We start from the raw sequence: 12,194 nt of genomic DNA, 5'->3' as shown, positions 1-12,194 counted from the left end.
TTTTCGATCGTGGAATTAACTGAATTGAATAATATTAAAAAATAGAAATTAATATATAGCGTGTGAAAAATAAAAAATAAAAAAAAGTATATAGATGTCACACCTCAAAAGGGTGGTGCTACCACTTTCCACATACCCATTTTACATCTCTCATACCTTATTAATTTCCGATTGTTGAATCTAAAAAGATCAATAGTAAAAAATTAACAAAAATGTGAATAGCATTTTCCAAATTGAAAAAGGCCAATTCATCGTGTAGCTGAGTAGATTAGAGAGGTGTCTCTTTTTCGTAATTTAAGAGTATAAGTTAATTAGGGTATGTGTGTGCTAGTCTTCTGTTTATGTTAAAATAGAATATCGTTTGGATAAAAATAATGTAAGATTATGTTGTTCGTGTATGTATCGCTTGAATCTGCGTTCTCATCTTGTAATATTGCAGTTTGACGATCGAATTGCCTACTTGATAACCCTCCATTTTAGATATCATTTCTACAAAAGGGATATTGTGCAATCTTGGTATCTTTTATTTCTAAGTACAAAAAGGTTGGAGTGAACGATAAGATTTTTGGAATGACGATAACACCACTCTTATTGAATTGTTAATTAAATGATTAAATGATTTTCCATTTGATTGAGATTTTTTATTTTATTTTTAGAAACGATGATTATTAACGAATTTACTCAAAAATGACGATTTTGATTATCATATGACATTGCAAAATTGGAGGAACAAGAGAAAAGCCAGAAAAAGAAGACAAATAAAATGTGGTACTGGTAACCAAGTTTACTAGTGTGCACAATAATTTTATTTTTTTTAACATAGAAATTTAGATTTCAAAATAATATTTATTTTTAGAATATCAATAGCAGCATTCTTATTAAATTTTTAATTGAATGATCAAACAATTCTAATCTAATTGAGTTATTTTATTTTTAGAAGTACTGATTATTTTTAAAATTTACTCGATTATGGCGGTTTCGATTGTCATGTGACATTGCAAAATTGAAAGGATAAGAAAAAAAAGGAAGAAATATAAAATAAAACTAGAAGGGCAAATTTCATTCCCCTAGCTCTGGTTGTTGGTCAAAGTTAAAGCATATGCGTTTATTTTTTTTTTTTTTTGCCAAAGTTAAAGCATATGTGTTTAATTGATTGAGTAGATATTTCGTTGTATGCCTCTACATTTTGTCTTGGTATTACTATTTACTTAAACTTTCACTCTGAATTGACAAGTGACTTACGCGGTAATGAAAAGGTTTAGTTGAAAAAATTGGACCAAAAGTAAAATAATGACTGAGGCTCCGACCACATGACTGTACGGGAATTTCGTGATCATTCATCGTACATCTGAGGTAAGAAATCATTTTAAATTTTAAATTTTAAATTAAATATAAATAGTACCTAACGAAAAAGGATCCGGCGATGATCATTTTCCATTAAGATTAAACTTTTAAATTGGTCCCTGAATTTTTATAATTTTGGTCTCTAAATTTTATTTAACGTAGGGCATTTGAGTTTGACTTAATAAGAAGAGAAATTTTGTCAAAATTGTCCTAGACAATTCTCAAATCCAACGAGAGTAACATGTGATGAAACAAAGCAAAATACTAACATCTCCTTTCGAAGCCTATAGTATATTGTTAAAGACAATTCTCAAATGGAACGCGCGTAACATGAGAGGATATATCATGTATCTCACCACTATCATGTGTTTATTTTTAACGTATATTTTAAGTTATGACTATAATTTTCAACATAAAAATGCGAAAAAATAAAAAATAATTATGTTATTAGCAAGGAAATTACACTCTTTTTTGTAGCGAAATGAAAATATAATGAGAGAAATTTTAATTAAACTCATGTAACATCTTTTTACACCCAACGTATTGTATAAACTCATATTATTTTTAATTAAACTATCAATATCTCATTTAACTCAAATTTACTACCTAAATTACCCTCACAAATTCAATTCAATATATAAATTTGTCTTGACAACCATTTGGAATATAAAAACACAAAATCAGTGTTCTACAACTCACTCAAGATTTTTCTCTCTAGTGACATTTGCTTAACTGCAATATAATTTCTTTTATAAAATGTTGTAGAATACAATTATATCTGTCACATCCCGGCGCGGGCCCCCACCACATCTCGAGTTCGACTCCACCGTAGCACGATATTGTTTGCTTTGGGCCCCAACCACGCCCTCACGGTTTTGTTTCTGGGAACTCACACGAGAACTTCCTAGTGGGTCACCCATCCTGACATTGCTCTCGCGCGAACTCGCTTAACTTGGGAGTTTCGATGGAATCTGAAGCCAGTGAGTTCCCAAAAGGCCTCGTGCTAGGTAGAGGTGAGAATATACATATAAGGCTTACATGATCCACTCCCCTGGATGGTGTGAGATGTTACAATATCTGCTACCAAAAGATTCAAATTTGTTCTTAGGTTCATTATCTAATATAATTTATTTCTCATGAAACTATTCCATTCTCTTTGTTTCTTTTACCAGTATCTTCTCGCATGCTTCGTAGCACATGAACGAAGTCCCTGCTGCAGGCATCAACTTCATGCAGAGCGTTCTGCTGCAAACGTCGAGGCATTTACCAAGGAGAAAAAACAGTATCTTCTATGCAAGTATCATGAAAAAGACGCTGATTTTGTTCCTAAATTCTAAAAAAAATTAAATTAAATCAAATGTTTTTTTTTTTTTTTGTATAAATCGATTCATACCTTAGTTGGAGGATTTACAACTTCAAAATCACCATCTATCAGTAAAAACGAGTTTGTTTTTCTCTGTGAAAGCATCTTAAGGTTTTAGCTAGAATGAACGGAGGATAAAAATTATGTGATGGTAGGGTTTGATTATTATTAACAACAGAGATGGATTCCATAGAAATCAAGAAAGATACTGAAAAGGAAGCTTGAAGAAGAAGCCAAAATAAAACTCTCTATATCTTTCACTTAATATTTCTGATATTACAACATACAGAAATATAAAAGAAGGAAAAGCTATTTATACTATCTTATCTAGTAAACCATACATGCACATGTTTCTCACGTGTAGTAACTATTACTTAGCCTATATACTCATCCAATACCCCCCTCAATCTTTGCTGGGGTACCCAAGCTTAAGATTGAAACAATGGCGCAGAAAATCTGGTCCATGTAATCCCTTTGTCAACACATCAGCAATCTGATCCTTAGTACACAAATACTCCACGGACAAATCTCCCTTTTGAACCCGCTCACGAACGAAATGAAAGTCTGTCTCCAAGTGTTTAATCCGAGGGTGTTGAACCGGATTTAAACTTAATGCTATAGCTGATTGATTATCACAATAGAGCACTGGGGAAGAAGGCACAAAGACATGTAAATCCTTGAGGATAAGCCGAATCCAAGCAATATCAGCAGTGGTATTGGCGAGGGCACGATATTCAGCCTCCGTGGAACTACGGGAAACTGAGGACTGTTTCTTAGATTGCCAGGAAACAGGATTCTGCCCAAGATAAACAACATACCCAGTGATAGATCGTCGAGTGTTCAAATCAGCGGCCCAATCGGAATCACTATAGGCAGTGACTGTAAGTGAACCTCCAGAAATATATGTTAAGCCACATTGAAGAGTACCTTGGAGAAATCGGATTATTCGTTTAACCATAGCAAGATGAATGTCAGTGGGATCATTCATATATTGACACACATTATTCATAGCAAATGCAATATCAGGACGGGTAAAGGTGAGATATTGTAAGGCACCAACCAAGCTGCGATATAAGGTAGGATCTGATAATAAGATACCTTCAGTGGACAACACTTGATTATGAGGCTTGCAGGGTATGGAGCATGGTTTACAGTCATCCATTCCAGCCTTGTGAATCAAATCTTTAGTGTATTTGGCTTGATTAATAAACAGATCACCATTAGATTTATAGGTAATCTGAAGCCCAAGGAAATAAGACAATCGTCCCATATCCTTCAGATCAAAAGCGGCATTAAGAGTTGTGATCACAGACTGAATCATTTGAGAATTAGACCCTGTAATGATAATGTCGTCAACGTACAGTAGCAGAATAACAACATCAGTCCCAACAGTGTGAACAAATAAGCTAGAATCAGACATAGAGGCTTCAAAACCAATTGCTTGCAGATAACTAGTAATTTTATCATTCCAAGCTCGGGGAGCTTGCTTTAAGCCATAAAGAGACTTAACCAATTTGCAAACATGCGTAGGAAAGTGAGGATGAACAAAACCTTGAGGTTGCTTCATATAGACTTCTTCCTGCAAGTCTCCATGAAGAAATGCATTCTTCACATCGAGTTGTCGAAGTTCCCAGTGATGGGTTGCAGCCAATGCTAAAACTAAACGCACTGTAGTATGACGAACAACTGGACTAAAAGTTTCTGTATAATCCAGCCCCTTTTCTTGGTTAAAACCTTGAGCCACCAGCCGAGCTTTATAACGGGATATAGATCTATCACTAGTTCTTTTAATTTTATACACCCACTTGCTTCCAATCACATTTTTCTCACAAGAGTTAGGAACAAGAGTCCACGTGCCTTGGGATTGAAGAGCATCAAACTCTTCTTGCATGGCCAACTGCCATTGAGGGATATGAGAGGCTTGTTTAAAACTGGATGGTTTAGAAACATCCACAATGTCAGCAATAAACGTGAAACCTCCTGAGAAATGAGCATTATCTTCAAGAGTCAAGGATGTCACTTCTGGAAATATAGCAGTCAAAGCAGAATAATCCTTTCTGGTAATGGCACCTGTTCTCAATCTGGTTTGAATATCTTGGGATATAGACACATGCTCTGTCAAAGAAGAAGTGGGTGAGGTAATAGTAGGGAACTCCACGTGAGACTGTTGTGGTTGAAGGACAGGCAACAGAGAAGGAGGACTGGACAGAGTAGCAGGGGAGACAGAGTCCTGTGCATTTTCCAAAGAACCTGAAGAAACAGATCTGAGAGGTTGTGAAGCTGAAACAGTCTAAAAATCTGGAGGATGACCATCATGAACAACCTGTGCCATTGGAATCGACAACTGAACAAGAATAGGTTTCATCTGACCAGTGGAACCAGAAGAAGTAATAGTTCCAGCAGCTGCAGTGACATCATTCTTGTAAGGAAACACAGTCTCATCATGATAAACATGGCGAGAAATAAGAACTTTCCCAGTGAACATATTATAACAAAAAGCACCTTTATACCCTTGAGGATATCCCAAGAAAACACACTGAGTGGATCTGGATTGCAGTTTAGTAGTATTATATGGTCTGAGGTATGGATAGATTGCAGAACCAAAAACCTTTAAATGAACCAGGTCAGGTTGCCTGCCAAACAATTTTCCAAAAGGGGAATCCATATGAAGAGTCTTGCAAGGCATCCTATTAATCAGAAATGCAGCATGTGCTACAGCATATGACCAAAACTTATGTGGTAACTTAGCAACAGATAACAATGTTATTGCTGTCTCAAACAGATATCTATGCTTCCTCTCAGCAATACCATTCTACTGAGGTGTGTATGGACATGAAATCTGATGTAAAATACCATGCGTAGCCAAAAATTCCTTAAATGCATTGTTGAGAAACTCTCCACCACCATCAGATTGGAAAAGTTTAATCCTGGACTGAAATTGGTTCTCAACATAAGCACAAAATTTGACAAATGAACTGAAAACCTCTGATTTATTCATTATAGGAAAAATCCATACAAATCGAGTAGCTTCATCTATAAACGACACATAATAGCGAAACCCCTCAACTGAAACAACTGGAGAAGGCCCCCATACATCACTATGAATCTTATGAAAAGGTATATCTACTGTATCAACCCTATCAGAAAATGGAAGTCTACTCATCTTTCTTGCAAGACAATGGGAACAAACTGTACTAATGGGATCAGAAGAACAAACTACATTGGAGTTCCTAAGCATAGTGACTAAGATGGCATTTGAAGGATGACCACATCGCTGATGCCACAAAGAAGATTGCACTTTATGTCCCAAATAGGCAGAAGAAATTGCACCTTTATGGAACAGTGTTGGAAAAATATGCACAGGGACTCTGAACAACTCATTAGTGCTACTCTGGCCTTGATGGAGGATGGCCCCTGTTGCCTTGTCCTGTACAAAAAATCGAATGTCATCGCATATGAACCAACTATGATTGTCTCTGCATAGTTGCTTAACAGATAAAAGATTAACATTTAACATTGGCACATGTAAAACATTCTTAAGATGTAAAATATGAGATGAAGACGGTAGAGTGCCATGACCAATATGTTGTACATCCAAACCTTCACCATTACCAACGATTATCTTCTCAGTGCATTCATATGGTGTAGAATGATCAAGAACTGTTAAATCTGGAGTCATGTGATGAGAAGCCCCAGTATCAAGAATCCAAGAGTCTCCATTTGAAGTAGCTGCAGAAGCTTGAGCATTCATAGTTGGAAAACCAGCAGAAGAGGATGGCACAGATGGAGAAATGAATGAAGGAGATTGATGAACATTCAAAAACTGGGGAAATTGATTATGGTTGACAAACTGGGACGGAGGAGGAACCATGCCCATATCAACACCACGAGGAGACATAGAAACCCCTTGATAAGCAACATTGCCAGATAAGGAAGGAGATGGCTGAGCACCTTGATAGGCATAATTGCTCCGATGCCTACAATTCAAGGCAATATGACCCCGTTTGCCACAGATTTGACATTCGTGCACATTTATACCATTATCATTCCTTAAACGACAAGTAACTGCTACATGACCCTTTCTCGAGCAAATCTGACACTCAGGAATAGGCTCAAACCTATTGAATGTATTTCCTAACCACTGATGCCAAGAATTGCCAGATCTCGAGCCATTAAATTTCTGCCTATATCCTCTATTTCCTCTTGGCCGATAATTGTTACCATTGAATGATCTGCCAGACATATTATTGCCTGAGTAGTCACTTGACTGAAATTGATTACCAGGATAACCTGGACCAGATGATGAACTTCCAGAATAACCAGAACCAACAACCGGAGAAAATTGTACATTAGAAGCACTACCTGATGAATTGGAAGAGGCAGGGTACTGATTGGAAGACCCCCCCCCAGTATGAACATTAGAAGCTTGAGCATTGACATACATGGCAGACATACTTTGTACCAAAGACTGCATTCTGGTTTCAATTGTCTTCTCTGCACCAATTAATTGAGCCCGAAACTCTTTAAGTGTAATTGTTGAGTCTTGAGCCAAAATGACAGTCCGGATCATATCATAATCAGAAGGTAAACCAGTGAGTGCAGCAATGATGAGATCATTGTCTGATACTTTCTCTCCAGCAGCCTGTAATTGATCTTTAATAGTCTTTAACCTCAACAGATATTTATCAATAGTATCGCCCCCTTTCTGCATTGTATGTAACTCTGCTTTGAGATGATTTACACTAGCTTTAGACACAGACATATATCTATCCTGTAAAGCAGTCCATGCCTCATGAGAGGTCTTACATCCTACCACATATTCTATAGCATCATCACTGAGGGTAGCAAGTAACAAACTTAACAACGCCATATCAATCTTAACCCATTCTTTATAAGCAGCATTGATCTCATTGGTAACTCCTAATTCAGAAGTAATAACAAACTTGGGAGGGCACACAGAATCACCAGTAAAATGATCAAAGAAATCATAACCACGAAGAACTGATCCAAATTGGTAGCTCCATTTAATGAAATTATCATCATTCAATTTAATAGTGAGCATACCCAGCAAACTTTCAATCCGCACTTGATTTGCCATAGTATGAAAACAGCAGAAGAAATCAAACTATGTCGATGCGAGAAAAAAAAATACCCAGATGCAAATTGAGTCGGTGAATAACTCCAGATGAACAAGAATTGCAGATCTGATTTCCAACTAGCAAAACAATCACTATACACTCACAGAGAAGCAAGAATCACATATATACTTCAACAATGACAATTGGCCTTGAATCACTTCAATTACTTCAAGAAACTAAAATTCGCAACAAATTTGGCATCGGCCTTTCATCAAATCAACATATAACTCTTCGATTAACCAGAAAATTACGGCATCGGCCTTCAATCAACTCAAATCACTTCAATTCAAACTAAATTTCAGAAGAAAGAACACTAAATTCTTTAGGGTTTTTGACACACAGAACGCATTTCTAGATACAAAGACCAGAAACAATACCACCTTCTTACCAATCGAAGCAGCGGAAACACTAAACCAGTACCATTGCGCAAGCAAGCACGGCTCTGATACCATATTAACAACATTGCTGGATTCCATATGCAGTGGATATAGATGTGAGGTTTGGCTGCTCCTTTCGGTTTGAAGGTTAATTGGTGATAATTTTCAGTTTTATTTGGGGTATTTTGATGGTGTATGTTTGGGGTTTAGCTTTGTTTATTACTTGGGTCTTTTAATAGTCTGTATATGGCAAGATGTAGGGATGAAAAAGTATTTTTTGTGGTGCGGAATTGATGGTGTGGGTTGTCAACTGTTATTATTTTCCGGAAAACTGTGGCAGGTTATCCATCACCTAGGCTAGGGTTTCTTTACTAGCCACATTTGGACCTCTTTTTAGGTGAAAGCTTGTTTATGTTTTTTTTTCCAATTGTGTACTATTTTGTATTTGCTGCAATGAAATCATTAAACATGCTTTGTTTGCATAAGTGACATCTCTTTCTTTATGTCAGTCTTTTTTAGCGCTATAATGTGTTCGTTTCATGCTTTGTTTAATGAATATTCACTATCATTGAAAATAAAAACAAAAAAAAGAAACCACACTTTTGATTTGTTTCTCTAATTTTCGAAGCTTAAATTAATAAATATAAAATAAATTACAAAAAAAAAAAAAAAAAAAGTTGCATTACATATGGAGTAAATTGTATCAGCGATCCCTTAATTTTAACTCAATTGGAGCAATGGTCCATTAACTAAAAATCAATTACGATTGGTCCCTCAACTCATTAAAACGTGGAGTTATGGTCACTCGATTAAAAATTCATTATCATTGGTTCCTCAACTTTAATCCAATTGGAGAAATGATCCCTCAACTTTAAACCAATTGGAGTAATGATCTCTCAACTCAAACCCAATTGTAGCAATAATTCTTCCAACATAACTCATTTTGACAAAATTCTGACGAAATTGACGAAAATGACCATAGCTACACGTTTTAATGAGTTGAGGGACCCCAGTTCTAGCAATCTTTCTTCCAACATAACTTATTTTGACAAATTCTAACGAAGTTGACGAAAATGACCATAGCTATACATTTTAATGAGTTGAGGGATCAATGGTAATGAATTTTTAGTTGAGGGACAATTGCTCCAATTTGATTAAAGTTGAGGAACCATTACTACAATTTACTCTTATATATGCGGAGTCGGTTTTTCCCCTTTCTCATCGGCAAGCTCTACTTGGAGCTTGAACTAACCACCACCGGTGCTTGCACGACCCAATTCAATTGAACATGTTAGAATATGAGTAGAAAACTAAATATTATAGCCGGTTGTAGCGTTTCAATTAAAATAGAAATGTCTTGCTAGAAAGCTTAAAACTATCATAATTCTAAGAGTAATGCTATTTATACCATATTTTTGTACCACATTTTCATACCACCTTAGGTGACATTTGATGTGGACAGCCACATCATTTACATTAATCAGATTTTTAAATTTAGTTCATTATTTAATAAACTAATAATTAAGAAAAACTAATTAATTAAATGATGATTGTGGTATACGAGGAGTCTTTCTCCTTCATTTCCTTGGGTTTTGCAAATTTTTCAAATGATGTGGTTGTCCACATCAGATGTCACCTAAGGTGGTATAGAAATGTGGTGTAAAAATATGGTATGAATAACATTACTCTTATTCTAATAGGAGAATAAATTAGAATTGATCTAGTATAAATAGTGACCACTACTTTCACAAAATATACGCTCAATATTGAACCTATTGTTAGTTTGAGTAATTTTGGTTTTGCAAGAGATGAGAATGTGCACTATTTAGAAGTCTGCTTTGGCTTCTTCTTCTACTTCTTTTACGAGTTAGTTGTCATTGTGTTTATTAAATTGTATATTAATACTTGTATAAATTTGTGGTTTATAAGCTTAATCTTTTAACTACTGTTTTTGATAAGTTTAGTCTTACATAACACTCTCCATATAAGCTTGGTGTCGGGTGGGTGGATAAGGTGGGACTCTTGTGGTTGGGTGGCGGGAAATAGTTTTTGGGGAGTTCATCCATTGGGGTTTGTTGGCACCAGCGTGTCGATGGCGTTTCTAAGATGCTCTTCCGTTTACCCAGTAACTTCATATCTGGAATATAAACATTCAACGCATTAGAGGCTATTCAAAAAGTTCTTGAAAGAAATCAAGTGATCCATCACTTCCACCCCAAACCATTTCACAATCCAGAGCTACTGCACCAAGACCGTCTCCGACGTGATCTTCGTTGCTCAAGCTTATATCAGATTTAGATTCTGCACACGGCATCATTGTCATTCCCCGCAACAGTTCAACTTGAAAATATAAGTAACGTATGCAGACATCTATCTACAATTGCAGCTAAGAGTATGTTTAATGGGTCGAAATGCAAACATTCGGAGTATGGAAGATGATAGAAGTGTCCCAGTTTTATACTTGATGCTTGATGTTCAACTAATCAACGTACCATAAGGGCAGGTGCAGATATGCAAAACATGTTTCTATGCTCGCTCGGAGGAGTAGCGCTATCAAAAAGCTTTAGACATAGATGACAACCTTGTTCAGTGAAAATCGTCTTGCAAAATTCTTTTGCTGGTGAGCCTAAATCATAGGAACCATGGAAAAGAAATCAAACAACAAGCAATCTTATAGACGAATGAAAACGAGTACGCAATGATCTGATCAATACAAATGACGATGGATTTAAATCTCACCAGCGAGAGATGTTCCCTCAGTGAATGAAAAGACATGAAGTGCTTTTTACGCCCTCCACATCTCAGCTGATGAACTGAGTGGAATGAGCCCGTGGTGTGCTCGAAAAGATGTTCCTTTTGCCTGTACTGCTTGTAACAAGGAGAACATCCGTAACATGCGGAAAGTTCATAAATAGCCGACCAAAACACAATTTACGTTCAATTTCTCAGCAACCAAGCAAGTCCTTGTGGAAACGTGAGAAAGAAAATGCCATAAAGCTCACAAATTTCACACAGATCGAGAGAGTGATTGAACCTTGTATATTTGGTTTTTGGAAAGTCTGGTTCGAAATTCATGGATCCCGGAGCTGTTCTCTGCGAAACACCTACGGAGCCCCAAGATTGGCGCGAAAATTGCGGTGTGAGAAATTGCGCAGAAATTGTAGGTGATCCGCAAGGGACGAGGAGTACAAACGAGGAAGGAAATCACCCTGCAAGTTTCCTCTCCTTTGTTATGTGAAAATACACTAGTACCCCGATGGTACCATGTTTTGTTATTTGATTCTTCAATTATTCATTACATTTACATGGAAACATATATGTATATCTAAAGAAAAACAATGTGCAAAAGTCACTTTTCTAAGTTTTCTTCACACGATTCCTACTACTTTTCAGTCGTAGGTCATAGTTGAGTTATTTTTTTCTCATTTTCTAATGACAAAGTTACATTTTCAAAGTGATTTTCTTATCACAAAGATGGGTGTGGATTTAATGCTTCAGTGCTATTATTTTATAAAACTCAGCGATTTATTTTATGTACTACTCAATGTTACGTATCATTGAAAAAAAATTTGCACAAAAATTATATTATATACTATTGTATTGTGAGTACGTAATTTACTCTTGAAAGAGAATGAATCAAGACTATTGAAATAACAATAACTGGAATCCCAATTTAAGAGAAATTAACAAGATATATCGTCTAACAAAGATAGACAAGATAATCTCAGAAGTTCATGCATGTATACATAATTTAACATAGCAACATTGAAAATTTTGGGGCTAGGCATGTTCAATTAATATACACAATGCGAGGGCTCATGGATAACGATAGTTGTCCGCATAACTGGTGTAGTGGACGATAGGGTTAACTTTCGGCGGGGACCTTGACCGGAAATATGAATAGGGCGGCTGCTGCATTTGTCCGTAGTAACTATATGGTGGCGGTGATGGCCTATGGTACGCCACAGGTTG

Source organism: Pyrus communis, chromosome 8 (genome assembly GCF_963583255.1).
Source record: "Pyrus communis chromosome 8, drPyrComm1.1, whole genome shotgun sequence".
Lineage (NCBI taxonomy): Eukaryota > Viridiplantae > Streptophyta > Magnoliopsida > Rosales > Rosaceae > Pyrus > Pyrus communis.
The sequence above is the reverse complement of the archived record's forward strand: the minus strand, read 5'-3'. Positions refer to the sequence as shown.